The 17,497-nt window shown below is 43.6% G+C and overlaps 1 long non-coding RNA gene across 1 annotated transcript; it reads left to right on the top strand.

Moving 5' to 3' along the window:
- The first annotated feature begins 310 nt into the window (after positions 1–310).
- Positions 311–1,742, top strand: LOC143443785 (uncharacterized). Its single transcript, XR_013113072.1, has 3 exons — positions 311–503; positions 847–947; positions 1,056–1,742. It is a non-coding gene; the product is annotated as an uncharacterized LOC143443785 (long non-coding RNA).
- The last annotated feature ends 15,755 nt before the right edge of the window (positions 1,743–17,497 follow it).

The following is a 17,497-nucleotide window of genomic DNA, read 5'->3' as shown; positions in this document are numbered from 1 at the left end:
GTTAACACCCTTGTATCTATTCCTCTACCTCACAGAGATTTCATATAACCACAAGGCTGTGTTTCCCTGCCTTGATCTTGGTACTGTCTCAGTGACTCACCATAAATCGGGCCAAATGGGTCACCAATTGCCTTGGCATAGGAAAACCTTGTATAAATTCTTCTGTGTGAGCCATCTCCAGTCATCTGGCTCAGGGCCCCACCCCAGCTAGCTCAACAGCTCTGATCTTTGGCAAGTCATGCAATTCCAGTGAAATTATCTCACTTGCCAAAACTACTATGCCCTTTCTTAGTAAAGTTGAAATGCTGCACGCATCTCCCTCAAAAATAATATAAACTCTTTTCTCTTTGTGTAATTACTGGAAGGAATGTGGAATGCAGAAAAACAACCCCAGCATTGCAAGCCACACGATGTAGACACTCCATCACTTTTGCTGACAGGGAATGTCCGTAACAACTAGACTTGAAAGCTATACAAGAGGATCATTCCTTTACATTATGTATGTAAGTACATGTATGGACATGTATATGGGTTCATGTATGGGTGCAAAAACATGTTGCATATATGTGTGCATGTGTGTAGAAGTTAGAGGTCAACCTTGGGTATCATCCTTCAGGTGCTGTCCTTTATTACTGTGTGTGTACATGTGTGCACATATGTACATGTGTGTATATGTTTGTGCATGTGTACATGTGTACACACATGTGCATGTGGTATGTGCATGTGTACCTGTGTGTGTGTGTGTGTGCGCGTGTTTGGCTGAATGTTCACATGTGTCTCTAGGGAGGCCAGAGTTTAATTTTGGCTGTCTTCTTTTGTTATGTTTCACTTTAGTTTTTGAGGCAGGGTCTCTCACTGAACCTGTAGCTTACCGAGTTATCTAGGCTGACTTGCCAACAAACCTTAGGGATTCTCCTGCCTTCATCACCCCAGCTCTGGGATTTTAGGTATGTGTCATTGCATCTAGCTTTATGGGTTCTGGGGCCAAACTCGGGTTCTCATACTTGTGTGGCAAAGCACGTTACTGACTGAGGCATCTCTTCTGCTCATTACAGAATCCCTGGTATGTAATAGATGTTCAATAAGTGGGAGCCAAGTTCGCTGCTGTTATCGGCGATGGTGATGGTGTGGTTACTGGTTCATTCATCAGTCTCAGTGCAATGCAGATACCGATCAACAGACACCCCCTCCATCATCCTATTGTGTCCACGAGTGCAGAGAGAAGTAATGAGCAGCTGGAGCTATTGAGGAAGTAATTAAACAGTATGAAGTGAATGAGAAGGGTAGTGCAAAGCCCAAAAAGAAAGAAAATGAACTGAAAACAAGGACTTAGTTCTCAGAAAGGGAAAGACACCTTTTTCCTTTTATTTATTTTGTGTGTGTGTGTGCCGAACACATGTGTTTATTCATGCATATATGCTCGTATGTGTAGGTGTGCAAGTGTGTGCATATGTGTGGGAAAGCCAGAGGATGACCTCAGGTATGGTCCTCAATAGCTCTCCACCTAGCTCTCTGAGACTATCTTGTCACTGAACCTGGAGTTCACTGAGTCAGAAGCTGGCTGGTCAGCAATCTCCAGGCACTTCCTTGTCTCTGTATCCACACTGCTATGGTCAGAAGCATGTATCACTGTTCAGCCTTGAGGCTTGAACTCAGCTCCTCATGTCTGTGCTGCTATCATCTTCCTGACTGAGTAAAATGAGTCATTTTCCAGGCCCCAAATCTTGCTTTTTTTAGTGATCTTAGCCTGGGCTTAAGAGTTGAGGTATGCCGTCAGAAACAAAATCTTAGTTTCTAACCTAAACCCTTTGCCTTTCAGCTTCCTGTGGGTCCTTGGAGAGGCACCCATGGGTCTCAACCTTCTTTTTTGTTAAGTTGTCACAGGTTCCTGGTTTTACTGACCTTCTGTGACAATTGTTATATTGGTTACTTTTCTCATTGCTGGGGTAAAATGTCCTATAAAAGCAACTTAAAGAAAGAAGGAGGGGTTATTTCAGCTCACTGTCATTCCCCAAGAAGGCTTTGCTCACTATGCCCACCTCTTGCTCAACCCACTCCATTTGTTGTCACAGAACAACTAGCCTACTTGTCTCCTCATCAGATGGACATGGCATGTAGGTCATTGTGTTGTGTCACAGTTGTCTCTGAGTGTCCATCTCACAGAAAGGGGTAGTGTGAAGAGATCGTCTAGGCCAGACTAGCTGGGCTCACATGTGAATACTTCTGCCCCTCATCTGTGGGACCTTGCACAGTGCTATGACACCACCTCTATGAACTTCTGGTTTCTCTCTCTGGAAATTTGAGTAACCATGGTAACCTCCTTACATTGTGGTGGTGGTGGTGGGGGGTGTGTGCTGAGCTAAAGTGCCAGGAACGGGGCCTGTTACATAGCAGTCCCCATATGTCTTAGGGTTTGCATTGCTATGAAGAGACACCATGACCAAGACAACTCTTAGAAAGACCAACATTTAATTGGGGGTGGCTTATAGTTTCAGAGGTTCAATCAATTATCATCATGGCGGGAAGCATGGCAGCTTCCAGGCAGACACTGTGCTCGAGAAGGAACTGAGAGTTCTCCATCTTGATTCAAGGGCAGCCAGAAGGAGACTCTCCAAGACCCCCTCCACAGTGACACATTTCCTCCCACAAGGCCATATGTATTCTAATAAGGACACACCTCCTAATAGTGCCACTGCCTGTGGGCCAAGCATTCAAACACAGGAGTCTAAGGGGGGCCAAACCGGTTCAAACCACTATACCATACACATTCTATTAGCCTGGGATCCCTTCCAGGGCTTTGTTCTCTGAGCCTCTGGCAGTGAATCACTGACTGGGAGAAATAACACTGATAAGGACAATAGGGGCCATGCAATAAGCACCTGTAAAGGTGGTGACCTCACGGCCATGCTGTGTTTTCACATTTACCCATTTAGTTCTCTGGTCATCTCCTAGGTGCCTATCCTTAGTTCCCATAGCACAGATGAATAGCCAAAGGCTCAGGGAATACTGGCTGAGTCCAGATTGTCAGAGCAGATGAACAAGGCTAGGAAAAGCCAGTTACTCTTACTTCAGCAGTTAGGTTTCTGGAAGCTGCAGGTTTCAGCAGCTAGTAACAGATGGCATTTTCCCCTTTGTTTAGAAGTGTCTTCTCCACATTCAGTATGGCAAGTTCCCTTTTCACTAGTTTTTTTCTCATTTTAGTGTTTGTGTGTGTGTGTGTGTTGGTTGGTGTCTGTGCGTGTGTGCGCATGTGTGACAGGCAGACAATGACGTGAGAGTGATTTTTCAGGTGCTATCCACCTTGGTGTTTTGAGAAATGATCTCTCAGTAGTCTGGAACTCATCAAGTAGACTAGGCTGCCTGTCCAGCAAGCCATGGTGGTTTTCCTGCCTCTGCCTCCCAAGTGCTAGGATTAGAAGTGTGAGCACCAAGCTCTGTTTTGTTTTATTTTGCTTTGTTTTTTAAAGATGGCTTCTGGCTACTGAACTCAGGGCCTGGTACTTGCAAGGATGGAACCATCCCCTTGGCCCTTCCTCTTTTTTTTTTACTTCTACCAGCTTCAAAGTTGTTGATCCTGGGTGGCCTGCTGCCCTCCCCTCCCCCAACACTGCCTGGAATTTTAGTCTCTCTCTATAAATATATAGGGATTTACCACTCTCCACTATTCCCACTATTCTAGAAACCCCTCTAATCAGGGGCCATTGTGATTCCTCTAAATGTCTCCCAGACATCAATTGTGCCATCAGGGGAAGGCTCCAGAACCAAACTGAACTGAGAGTGCTGTCTGTATAAGGTGGTGTGTTGTGGGATGGATTTCAGGTGGAGATCTCAAAAGGAGAGGCCTGGGTGTATCTTTCCCTCCTGGCCCTAGAATAAAATTTTTGGCTATTGTGTCCCCCCTCCCACTTTCTCCAGGGAGACACAGCACGTCCACTGGACACCTGGGCTCAGTCCAAGGCTCCTACCCCACAGCCACCTTCCTGACCTTCATCTTGACACAGAGGCTCTTAGTATCAGACACAGCATTACAACAGAGCCAAGAACAGGGCTGGTGGGCACTTATTTCACTTCCAGTTCACAAAAGACAAAGAACAAAGGGGAGATTTGCTTTATCCCTTGTGAGTCTTTGTGGAAGATATACACTAGAGATTATGTGATTCGTGGATGAGCTATGAGAAGGTGAACATACCCAGAGTCCCCTGGGTGACAGTTGAAGGCCTATATTTGAAGACTGTCCTGGGCTATATGCAGGTATTCTGACAGCACACATGTGCTATGTGAAGGCGTATTACTCCAGGCTCTGATCAACAACGTTCTAACTAATAACAAAGAAGTTGACACAGTGAACAAAGGATTTATTTAGGAAACCAAGAGTTGAAAGTTGTGTCCTGGAATCGCAGCAGCCCTGAACATTTTAAGGGGATTTCCACAGTCATCATTTTTGGAATAGGTTAACACTAGCTGGGCAGAAATCCTGAACTATGAACCTGCTTTGGCTGGTTCTGATGTTGCTATTTTTCTTGTCTTGTTGCAACAGTCTTGTTTAACCTTGAGTGACTCGAACCCAATCCTCCCACAGCATAGCGCTCCACGTTGAGATAGCTTGGTTTTCATTACTTCATTTATTGTTGTTATTATTGTGTGTGGGTGAGGATGAGCTATAGCACATGTGTGTAGGCCAGAGGACAGTGTGGGGAGTTGGTTTTCCCCTTCTACCCTTTACATATGATTAGGGGGTCAAATTTAGGCCACTGGGCTAGAGTGGCAAGTGCCTTTGCCTGCTGAGCCATTTCCGGGATGATTGACAAATGTAACTTTAGAAAGGGAAGGGTTTATTGTGGCTCACAGTTTCAAGGACACAGTCCATCATGGTGGGGAAGGCATGGCAGCAGGAGTGAGGCAGCTGCTCACAATGTGTCTGAAGGACCAGAGAGAGAAGGAGGAGCATGGGCGCTCAACTCATGTTCTTCCTTTTCTGCAACCAGGACTCCAGTCCATGGGATGGTGTGACTCACACCGATGATGGATCTTTCCACCTCAGTGAACTCCATCTAATACCTAAGTCCCCTACAGATTTGCCTAAAGACTTGTCTCTTTTGTGACTCTAGGTCTAGTCAAATTGTCACTCAGTATCAACCCGAACACACACTGTGGATGGAACATCAGCGTCCTATAGATGTTCTTACTTACAGTTAAATGTCCACCTAATACAGAATAGAGAGCACGGGTGCCCATAGCCTGTAATCCCAAGGGCCATATCTGGTGAGGGCCTGGATCATTAAAAAGACAGCAGATCTTTCCAGACATGGCTAGGCGACATCAATGAGTGATACTGGAACTACACATTCAACTGGAAGCTCTATGTGACATGGAAAGGCCAGTGGCAGTGAGACAATTGATTCAGAAACCTACTTGAACCTTGTTGTAGACTTTTAAAAACAACAGAGGGCTGGGCATTGTGCACAGAGTAATTGCCAAGATTAAGTGGCAGGGTTGGGGTGATGGCTCACTCAGTTGGCAGAGTGCTTACCCAGCATGCACTTAGGTTGCATCCTCAGCACTTTGAAGAACAGGCAGAGAGGTGTATGCCTGTCATCACTTAGGAAATGGAGGCAGGTGGGTCAGAAGTTCGAGGTCGTTCTTGGCTTCAGATTGAGTCTGAGGCCAGCCTTGGGATACACGACTATCTGTTTCAGAAAAACCAACCAACCAACCAACCAACCCAAAAAACCAACCAGGATGAACATTGTCCTCAGTGGAATCGCTTTGTAGCCAAATAATCGAGGGTAGGTTCTGGTCATGCTGATGGACTTCATTTCCCGTGAAACGATGGAAGAAAAATGCATGTAAGAGTCTCTCTCTCTCTCTCTCTCTCTCCCCCTGCCGTGTGTGTGTGTGTGTGTGTGTGTGTGTGTGTGTGTGTGTGTGTGCATTTGTGGGAGCAGGGTGCATTCTAGCTGAGCCAGAGTTCACTTAGTAGGCTGGGCTGACCATTGAGCCTTAGGGATGGCTGGGCTGTCTCCACTTCTGCAGCACAAGGATTACAAGAATGCAGCACCACTGCTGGATTTTTTTAAAAGATGGGTGCTGGGGCTTGAATTCAGATTCTCATACTTAAAAGTCAAGCACTTCTTTATATATATGGAAAAGTGACTCCTTTCCATGAACAGCCCATGGGAACCTGTCTTCTCTTTGCTATTTTCTTTTTATATATTGTGAAAGGTGCTATAGTATTGCTGCCAAAGGCTGTTAGTTAAAACATAGGAGAGTAAGCTCCCTCCCAACATGTATTCATCACCCACGTTACTCTTCATCTAAAAAGAAACATTGTGAGTTGCTTGGCTATTACCAGCAAATGAAACTTCCAACTTAACTACTTCTGGCATTCTTCAAGTTTCTAGAAGCCTTGTTATAGGTGGGGTCTTCCCACTCTCAGCTTTGTGCCACTTGCTCCGTGTTCCCGAGATGCTCTGAAAATGTTCTTCACAGTCCTTAGAAGTCCACCAACCATATTAACAATGATGGCCTCACTTTATTTCACTTTGATTATCAGATTGTGACTTAATGAGCCTGGCCATCCATTGGTCTGGCTGGTTGCTGAGTGACTATAATCAAGTTACTTAAACTCTCTGACCCTCTGGTAATTTAGTTCTGATGTGGATTTAGCAGTGTTTAGTCCTTACAGTTGTGGAGTGTGTTAGCTGTGGTCGAAGGTGTAGCCCTGAGCACAGTGGCCCTTCCCACACCATAGTCCCTGAAGACATAGTGATTTCTTCCGGCTTTCCTTCTCTCCACCTTCTTTCTGTGTGGCAATTGATCATGTATTACCTAGCTCTTCTTCTGTGGTGGTGGGTGGGAGTGCCTGTATGTGGAGGTGCACACGCACTGCACATGTATGAACACGTGTGTGGAGGTCAGAGGGCAACCTAAGCTATCATTCTTCAAGCGCTGTCCACCTTGTTTGAGAGAGAGAGAGAGAGAGAGAGAGAGAGAGAGAGAGAGAGAGACAGAAAGCGAGAGAGAGACTCATTGACATGGAGCTCACTTATTGGCTACACTGGCTAACCAGTGAGCCACAGGGACCTGCCTGTCTGTCTCCATTTTCCTGGTGCTGGAGTGTCCCCATGCCCAGCTTTTTAAATGCAGGTTCTGGGAATTGGAGTAAGTTCCTTGTTCTTGGACATTGAGGACTTCTCAGACTGATGTCTCCCAGCCTGTATTCCAGCTTTCCTGTCACTTACTTTATCTGGGATTTGCCCTTATTTTACTTCACTTGGGATTTGTCCTTATTCTTTTGGCACCCTGGGCATCCGAGGATTGTCGGTATGGCAGGTAATAGGGACAGTCTTCCCAGGCTTCTCAATTCAACGTCCAAGTCCCTGAGCAGACTTACTAGCTGATGTTTCATGAACCTTCATCAGTTAGAATTTGATGTGTGTGTGTGTGTGTGTGTGTTGTGTGTGTGTGTGTGTGAATGCAGATATGCATATGTTATGGAGTACATGTGAGATCCATGAACAACCTCAGGTGTTGGTCTTTGTCTTCTACCTCGTTTGCAACATTATGATGTCTTATCCACAACTACATATGGCAGGGCAGCTGGCTCATGAGCTTCCAGAAATTCTCCTGTCTCCACCTCCCGTCTTCCTGGAGGAGTGTAGGATTACAGCTGCTTGTGACCTACAACTGGCTTTTAGGTAGGTTCTGGAGATCCAAACCCAGGTCTACAGGCTTGAATGACAAACATTTTACCTACCGAGCCCCTGAACTCTATGTTCTTAGTGACAGAAAACCAAGACCAGCAGGCTTCATCAAAAAAAGGCTGCTCAGTAGCGTGGTAGCACGTAGACAGATGGCGCTGGGGCGCAGAACTGTGACTGCGCAGGTTTATTAGGGTGAGATTGTTCCCACTTCAGATATCTATCTGCCCTCTCCAGGGTTCCTGCCACAGTTTAATAGTTTAAGATCACCAGCGCTGTTATTAAAATGTTCCTTAAGTGATTCACTATTTTCCTTAAATAAACTCAGTTTCAGAGGAGACCTTAACTCATTACTGTAATGGAAAAATCAATGTCCCTAGTCATCAGGCAGTTATGCCAAAAATAGATACAATAAAAATGATCAAATTCAAAGTGATGTTGCTGACCCAGGCCTCTCTGTCTGAGACCAGTTTCTTCCTAATAAGAAGGTGAATTGGACATTGCTGAAATGGTGTTTTAACCACCAAGCTAAATTGTTCTTTTTAAATATAAGAACTGAGACATGAGGGGATGCCGCTCAGTAGGCCCTGGCATCCCCAACATGAAGATGATGGCACACACCTGTATTCCTAATACTCAGGAAGTAAAGGCAAGAGGACCAGGAGTCCTTGGACCAGGCCATCCTTGGCTACTTAGAAAGTTTGAGGCCAGCCTGGGATACAAGAGAGTCTGTCTAAAGAGTAGGGGTGAGTCCAGGAAGGATGACTTAGTGGATAAAAGTACTTGATGTTAAGCCCAATACCCTCAGTTTGATCCTGCAAGTTGTTCTCTGACTCCAACTGTATGTTTATGGTATGCACACGCTCACACACACGCACGCACGCTCGCACACACACACACACACACACACACACACACACACACATGCACACGCACACTGTAATAAAACATTTTTAACTAAAAATAAATATTTTTCTAGCTGGATGTGGTGGCACACACCTTTAATCTCAGGAGGCAAAGACAGGCTGATCCCTGAGTTCCAGGTCAGCCTGGTCCACAGAGAGAATCGCAGGACAACCAGGTCACAGAGAAACTCTATCTTGAAAAATCAAACCAAACAAATGAACACCAAACAAACAAACAAACAAACAATCACTATTACTATAGAAGTATTATAGAAGTCAAGGTTACTTTGCAGAATGCCCTAGGTCAACCTAAAATTTACTACAGGTAAATCATTATACAATTAGGATAGCTTGTGATACAGTCAGCTTGACAAGGTCTAGTATCATCAAAAAGACAGATCTTTGGGTATGTCTGTGAAGATTTTTCCAGACTGGGTTAACTGAAGTGGACATTCTAACTGTGGGCAACACCGTCCCATGAGCCAGAATTTTGGGGACAGAGAGGGAGAGAGAGACAAGGGGGAAAGGAGAAGATGGAGAGGAGAAGGGAGGGAAGGAGACAGAGATGAAGGAGGGAAGGGAAGGAGAGAGGGAAGGAGGGAGGTAGGGAGGGAGAGAGGGAGGGGAGAGAGAGACTTCATTCCCTCTGTTTTCTAACTGCAAGCATCATGTGACCATCTGCCTCAGTTTGCTGCCACGTCTTCCTTACTATGATGGTCTGTACCCTCGAACTGTGAGCCGGAATAATTCTACAAACGTACTAAAAGCCGTGAGAGAAGGCCCTGAAGAAGCATGCATGTCAATCAGATCACTGGTGCATTCCCCGGACTCGCGTAAGGGCTGCCGTGATGCCCATGATGACGTGCGGCTAGTACAGGTGTGAAGCGGGGTATCAGTGACACGAGGGAAGCAGAAGAGGGAGGCACCCTGGCATCCATCATGCGTGTCTTAGAGACTATCAAGTCAAAGGCTGAATAATTAGGTTCTAGGGGCAGAAGGGACCCAGAGACATCCCAAGGAAGGAGCTCTAGCTGCATGGAAGGAGAGCCATAGGTTGCATCCAAAATGGCCTGCTAAGCGCATAGAAGAGAGGGACACATGCTAAGAGTCACGGCCAGGCGACCCCAAGAATCCACTTGTCCCCGGCTCCCCTGCCCTGTCATCACAACTGCATATCACCAGAAAAAAATTATCTAACTTCATTCCATTATCATCCAGTTTTGTAATCAGCCTATTAAATTTCTTAGCATCTTTTTCCTCTCTCATCATAAGGCTGGCTTGTTGGCATTCAGAAGAATACAACTGCTTTCAAGACCCGTGGCTCATGTGGCTTCCAGGAGCCACTGCCTGTGCCCTGTTAGCGCTCTGGCTTTCACGGCCCTATAGAGCCTCTTCTTTCCAGTTTCCGTCACTTCTTTTCTTCTGCTTGCTTGCTTGCTTGCTTGCTTGCTTTCTTTCTTTCTTTCTTTCTTTCTTTCTTTCTTTCTTTCTTTCTTTCTTTACCACAGATCTTCAAGCAAATTCTTTAGAAATCCCATGGATGAGACCAACTTCTACCCTTGATGTCTGAGAATATGTTTTCTGCCCTGCAGCTGGATCTAAAATTCTTTGGAATATACCTTCATATTTCACATTTGTACCTTCTTACATCTATCATTGTTGATGGGAAGCTGGATTTAACTGGATTTCAATTGCCCTACAGTCCTCCTTTTCACCAGAATAAGGACCGCTACTTTGGGTGAAGTGATATTTTGCCATAGTACATTAACATCTTGGTCTTCCTTGTACTAATTCCTTTTCAGTTCATGAATTACTTGAATCATTTCTTTGACATCTTCTTTCCCTCATTCCTTTTATTTTTGCTTTCTGATTTTTTTCTTATTTAGGTGCTGAGCCTCCTGGATTTTCTCTCCGTACTTTTTGTTTCTCTTTATGAATTAAGTCCTAATCATATTCACCCCTGCAATTGCTTCTCTATATCTTTTTTAAATCACCATATTCTTTGTCTTTTTTTCTCAGCTCTCTAGAGAATTTCTTGGTTTCTATTGACTAACCTTTTTATTAACAGTTTTAGTTGACTTTTAAAGAAGTTTAACTATTTAATATCTGGGAGGCATCTCTTGCTCTCTTATTGTCTGGTTTCTTGGGTTGCAGAGATGACTCAGTTGTCAGAGTGTATCTGCTCTTGCAGAACACTGGATTTCAGTTTCCCACGCCCACACCAAGTGGCTCACAATCACTTGCTACTCCTGGAGATTTGTCTCCTTTCTCTGGCCTCCATGAACAGTTCCACTCACGAGCACGTATCACCCCACCCGATATATACACATAATTTAAAGATAAATCCTTTTGGTTAGGGACAAGGGCTCATATCCACTTCCCTTCTCAGTGTTGTGACCCCATCTTGCTGGGACCTGTATGTGCCCCGTGCATGCTGTCAAGTCTCTGTAAGGCCATGTGTGCTTCAGTCCTATTCTGTCTGGAAGGTCTTGTTTCCTTGGTGTCTTCCATTCTCATCAGCTCTTAGAATCTTTTTACCTCTTCTTCTGCAGAGTTCTTTGAGCCTTGACAGGAAGGGGTTGGAGACATCCTATCTAGGACTGAGTTTTCCAATTTCTCTTACTCTTTGCACATTGTCTAGTTGTCGGCCTCTGTATTACCTTTCATCTACTGGAAGAGGAAACATCTCTGATGATTGATCTGTGGGTATAGAAGAATGTTGTTAGAAGTCATTCTATTGTTACATTCGTCAGCAAAACAATAGTATTTGGTTTTCCTGTAGACCCAAGGCCTGTCTATTCTCAGGTTCTTAGTCATCCAAGCAGTGTCAGGCATGGCTCTATCTCATGGAGTGGGCCTTAAATCTGATCAGATAGTGATTGGTTGCTCACACAACAGTATGCCATTGTTATGTTGGTGTATCTTGCAGACATACCATTGTAGGTCCTATTGTAGCGGGATTAGTGTTTACCTTTCTCATCTGGTATCATACAGAATAGCTTTCAGTACCATGAACACTAGTCAGTAGGGGTAAAGCCTCAATTTAGGCACCAGCATAAAGTCTTCATAATCAGTGAGCTATGTATGTGTTGTTTTAAACAATAGAGCTTTACTGTCAGTTTGTGGAGAGCAACCAGTAACTTGGCCATCATCTGATTTGCTTGGGGGTTTCCATAATGCCCCTTTGGCCAACAATTCAATTAGATGTTTCCCATTTCCAGCACTGGAGATTTGACTTGGTGGCAAGAGATGTCTTTCTCTTCCCATTACTTCATAATTCTATTTAGATTTCTTTCATATATGTATATGACTAAGTAAGGTTCTACAGTTGTAGCTTTCTATATGACCCCTCAAGTGGGCCTCAGTGTTAACTGTCTGTCCCTGTCTTTTCTCCCTTTCCCCTATCTCCCCCTTCATCTTCATGTTTTAGTCTTTCTTCTCTGTCTCTCCATAACTATATATTCTACTTCCCCTTCCTTGCAGGATCCTCCCTTCCCACCTAGTCTTTTACTGTATACCTAAACCACTCACAAGGGAAAACTTAGTGTCCTCCAGTGCCATCTCACTGGGTATACAAACCACACTTGAAGGCGAGCACCTCCATGCCCAGCAGCAGATGGCCAACACAAGTGGAATCAGAATTTGGGGGAGACACTTATTTATTTATTTATTTTCTCACAATAATTCATTTAGGAATTTTTTAACCTTACTTGTCTTTGCTTATATACTATGGTTTTTGATTTTGTGTCTTGGTGTGTGTGTGTGTGTTTCTTGTGCTTTTTCTTTTTGTTGTTGTTGTTGTTGTTTGTCTTGTTTTATTTTGATTTGTTTGTTCTTTTATGTGATAATTTGTTTTCAAGAGAGAGAGAGGAGGGATGGAGAGAATAAAGTTGGATGAGTGTGAGAAGGTGGATGTGATCTGGGAGAAGATGGAGGGGAAACCATGTTCATAATATATTATATAAAATTATTTTCAATACATTTTTAAAGTTCTATTTTTCTGGTTTCACCTTATGAACATGATGCCATGAAAAGTCTCTCTATTTGAATTCAACACTCTATGGAATATTTCTCTGCTTTCCTCAATTATAGGCTCATCCCTTAACTTCCCATCTATGTGTAGAAAAAAAAATAGGAAATAAAAAATTAAGAAACAAAAGTGTTGCTTTGTGACTGTTTTTATTTTCCAATCATTTGTTCATATTTATTTGCAAATTAATTGTCTTTTTCTGTGTGAATGTGAGTGTGGTGTGGATGTGTGAATTCATGTGTGTGGTTCACATATGTTAAGCTGTGTCATGCCCTTGTGTGCTCATGAGATGGGGTAAGAGGCTGACAAAGGGTGTTGGGGTCTTTCTCTAGTAGCTTTCCACATGTTATTTACTTTTCTGAACCCAAGGCTCATTGATCCAGCTAGTCAATTTAGCCAGCTGGCTCTGGAAATCCCCTGTCTCTGCCTCCTAAGTTCTGAGGCTCTCAGCTAGACTCCATCCCACCCAAGTTTTGTGTGAGTTTTGGGAATCTGGATCCAGATCCTTACATAAACATAGCAAGGGCTTTGGCCACTCACCCATCTCTCCATCTCTACCAAGTTAATTTTAAGAAAGAGGAATAAAAATGATATCAGGTCCAGGTCATGGGAACAAGTCTTACTAATCGGCAGGCTTTCCCGTGGGGTGTGCCCAGATAAACAGGCTTCCATCTGGGATATCAACACCCACCACATTCTTTGCAAACAAAATGGAGCTTTGTGTTATAGCCAACGGATACAATCAAGAGCTGAGGTAAACATGAGATATGGAGCTACTGTTAGTATAAAATAGCTCTTTGTTTCACTATAGACATTTATTTATATTTTAAAGTCTTATTTCATTTTAATTATATAGATGATATGTATACATAATTGTTTTGAAATTTTAAAGGCTTATTTATTTTATTTTATATGAATGAATGTTTTGCCTGCCTGTATGTCTGCCTAGTGGCAAAGAGGCCAGAAGAGAGTGTTGGACCCCCTGGAATGCATGCATGATTGTGAGCCATGTTGGTGCTGGAAATTGAACCTGGGTCCTCTACAAGAGCAATAAGTGTTCTAAACCTTGGAGCCATCTCTTCAGCCCTATTCAGAAATAGTTTTTTTTTTTCTCTTAGAAAGAAGAATATGGGTCCAGAGAGATGACTAAGCAGTTCAAAACCTTCCTGCTGTCCTAGAGGGTCCAAGTTTGGCTCCCAGCACCTACACTGGGGGCTTATAATTATCTGTGGCTCCATCTTCAGGGCATGTGATGTCTTTTTCTAGCCTCCACAGGCATACAATATACATTAAAAAAAATAAAATAAATCTTAGAATAAGAAGAATTTGTCCTGCTTACAAGACTTGCTGGGGTAAATGTGGTTCAAAATAGTTCAAAAATGGGAGAGGCCATCCAATGACTGGCCCAGCTTGAGACCCATGCTAAAAGAGGGAGTCCATACTGAACACTGCTTGGAGGGCAGGACCCAGAGGCTGGATGGTCCACAGACCCATGATAAACCCAAACACAAAAGGAAAAAAAGTCATGAAATGATTCCTAATGGTATTCTACTTACAGATTGGTGCCTAGCACAGTTGTCATCTGAGAGTCTTTACCCATCAATTGATGGAAACAGATGCAGAGACCCACAGCCAAACATCAAGTGAAGCTTGGGGGATCCTGCAGAAGAAGGAGAAGAAGGATTGAAGGAGTCAGGAGAGTTGAGGAACCACAAGGAAAAACATTGAATCAACTGGGCCTATAGCACATCATAGAGACTGAACCACCAACCAGGGACTGAATGGGACTGACCTAGGCTCTCTGCACATACTTTACAATTGAGTAGCTTGGGCTTCTTGTAGGACTTCTAACAATGAGAGAAGATGTTGTCTCTGCCTCCGTTGCCTGCCTTTGGGACCCTTTCCTCCTACTGGGTTGTCTAACCTTAATAGAAGGAGAGGTGCTTAGTCTTACTGAAACTTGATATGCCCTGGCTAGTTGATATTCATGGGAAGTCTACCCTTTTCTGAACAGAAACAGAAGGGTGGAAGGGGGAGGAGGAAGAGGAAAGAGGGAGAAACTAGGAGAGGAGGGAGGAGAAACTGTAGTCAGGGTGTAAAATAAATAGGAAGGAAGAAAGGAAGGAAGGAAGAGAGAAAGAAGACAACCATGCTATTTGCCAGGAAACAGATGCAACTGGAGATGACCATAACTGAATTCACACAATTTCAGAAAGACAAATATGGCCTGTGGTCTCTCATTCATGAGCTTTAGACTTTATATGTTTATAAAACCATATATGTGTGATGACATGAGAGCACAAGCAAGACCAGAGGGAGGAAGAGGACTAGAGGGAAGGGGGGAAATATGGGGTCAGAGGAAATATGTTTGAAGGACATTATACATGTGGGTAAAAATATCTTATGTATCTTAAATGTGAAGTACAAAGTAGGTGCAAAATCCAGAACCACAGTCTCTATCACAATTCAGAGTGTTGTACACAGTTATATGGACTGGACTGGACAGTACCCTCATTTATTCCTTCTTCACCACAGGCACAAGAGCAATGTTTTGTGCTATGACATCACCATGGCTAAGATGTCACTGTTGAAATACAAATTCTTCAGCTTCTGTAATGTATGTAATTCAATTTGGACCAAACCATTGTTACATAGCTGTGTTGCTTTAAAAGACAAACACTCTCTCAGTCTCTCTCTCTCTCTCTCTCTCTCTCTCTCTCTCTCTCTCTCTCTCTCTCTCTCTCTCTCTCATATGTATGTATGTATGTATGTATGTATGTATGTATGTATCAATGTATCATACTATGTCTGTGTATGTAATGTATGTGAATGCAGGCACATACCACTGTACATTTGTGGAGATGCAAGAACAACCTTAGGTATCAATCCTCACCTTTCACCTTGTTTAAGACAAGTCTTTTGTTGTTTGCTGCTGTACCCCAGGGTCCACGGCCTGTGAGCTCCTGGGGATTCTGTTTCCACCCGCCTCACCTCTCATCTCTCTGTGGGAGTGAGGAAATTTTGGATGCACACTACTTCATTTGGCTTCATTTGGATTTTAAAGATCTAATCTTAGGTATTCATGCTTCTGTGGCAAGTGCTGAACCATTGCCTTGGCCCAGCTATGTTGGTTTTGGGTAATTAAGTACCCAAGAGACATAACTTAAAGGGAGGGACTATCTGTTTGGACTCATGGTTCCAGGGGTGTCAGTCCGTCAAGATAGGAAATACATGCTAGGGAGCAGAGTAGCACACATCCTGGTAGACTGGGAGCAATAAATAAAGATGGTAGGAGCTAGGGCCGGATGTAATTGTGGAGGGAGGCCGTTGACGTGAGGCTAGGAAATGGGGTTGCTTCACAAGCAAGATGCAGGAATCTCAGACTTCAGTATGCTGTAGTCTGAACCCACAGCGCTGTGACTCTGCATCCTTTGACCAATCTGCAGTCACCAGGAGACTGATTTGCATGACCTTGATTTACATAGGCCCTCCTTTATTTTCATGACAGAGTTGGCACAACTGGAATTTTCATGCACAGTGTCTCATATTGATCACACAGAAGTGTACACCAGCCAATGTGTCTCTTTTTCCGATGGTTTGACTGACAGATTGTGAAGCTGCATGTGAACGACTCATCATAATCTCAAAAGGACTTCTCCCAAATTGAGTTACTGACCCCAAACATAAAGCTGACTGCCCAATCTGAATGTATGACTTCAGCTACTGTGCTTGTGTGTTTTTATGTCTTAATTTTTTTTTTCTGTTGTGTGCATAAAATACTTGGACAGAATCAATTTTAAAAAGAAGGAATTTATTCTGGTTTACAGTCCCAGGGAATAGTCTATCATGGTGGGGAAGTTAAGTTGGCAGAAGCTCAAAGACTGTCAAATTACATCCACAGTCAGGAAGTAGATACAGTCTATGCCTTACGGTTCTAGCTTGTTTGACATAGCTTGGAGTTACCCGAGAAGGGAGTCTCACCAGTAATGCATGAGTATCTCCCCTTTCTCCACATCCTCATCAGCATGAGCTGTCATTTCTTTTATTGATGTTAGCCATTCTTATGGGGGTAAGATAAAACCTCAGAGTAATTTTGATTTGTATTTTTCTGATGGCTAAAGATGTTGAACGTCTCTTCAAGTGTTTCTCAGCCATTTGAGTTTCCTCTTATGGGAATTCTGTTTAGATATGTAACCCATTTATTAATCGGGTTATTTGCTTTCTTGATATCCAGCTTTTTGAATTCTTTATATATTTTGAATATTGGTTCTTTACCGAATGTGGAGTTGCTAATTTCTTTTTCTTATTCTGTAGGCTGCAGCTTTACCCAAGGGATGGTGTTCTTTGCCATGTAGGTGCTTCTCATGTTCATGCAGTCCCATTTATTAATTGTGGATTTTAGTGCTTGTGCTATTGGTGTTCTGATGAGAAGTCTTTTCTGGTACCATTGAGTGTGGGGCAAGTGGACCATGCCACCAGACAGAACTGGTAAGACTGAGTGAGCCTAAACCCATGAAACTCAGAATTGAGAATGGTAGGAGTGGGGCCAACTCCCTGTCTAACTCTGCCTGCTCTGGAACACGTAACCACGACACCCCACTGGAAGGACCATGACAATCAGTCACATAGAGAAGACACCTGAAGTCCTTCCTTAGCAAACAGAGCATCACTAGCATCAAACCGAGCCTGCGGGAAGCATCTACCCCTGGATCCCACCTACTCCTTAGTGTTTATAAACTCTCTATCCACATGGAATAAAGTGTACAAGTTATTTCCCTGAGAATCATCTGAGTGTGGCTGTTTTACTGACCAGTAACACTTTCCTTAAGCATTCATCACCGGACCTTGGACCTCCCTAGTAG

The sequence above is a fragment of the Arvicanthis niloticus genome, chromosome 10 (assembly GCF_011762505.2).
Source record: "Arvicanthis niloticus isolate mArvNil1 chromosome 10, mArvNil1.pat.X, whole genome shotgun sequence".
Classification (NCBI taxonomy): Eukaryota; Metazoa; Chordata; class Mammalia; order Rodentia; family Muridae; genus Arvicanthis; species Arvicanthis niloticus.
Note: the sequence above shows the minus strand (reverse complement) of the source record. Positions and strands in the feature narration are given on the sequence as shown.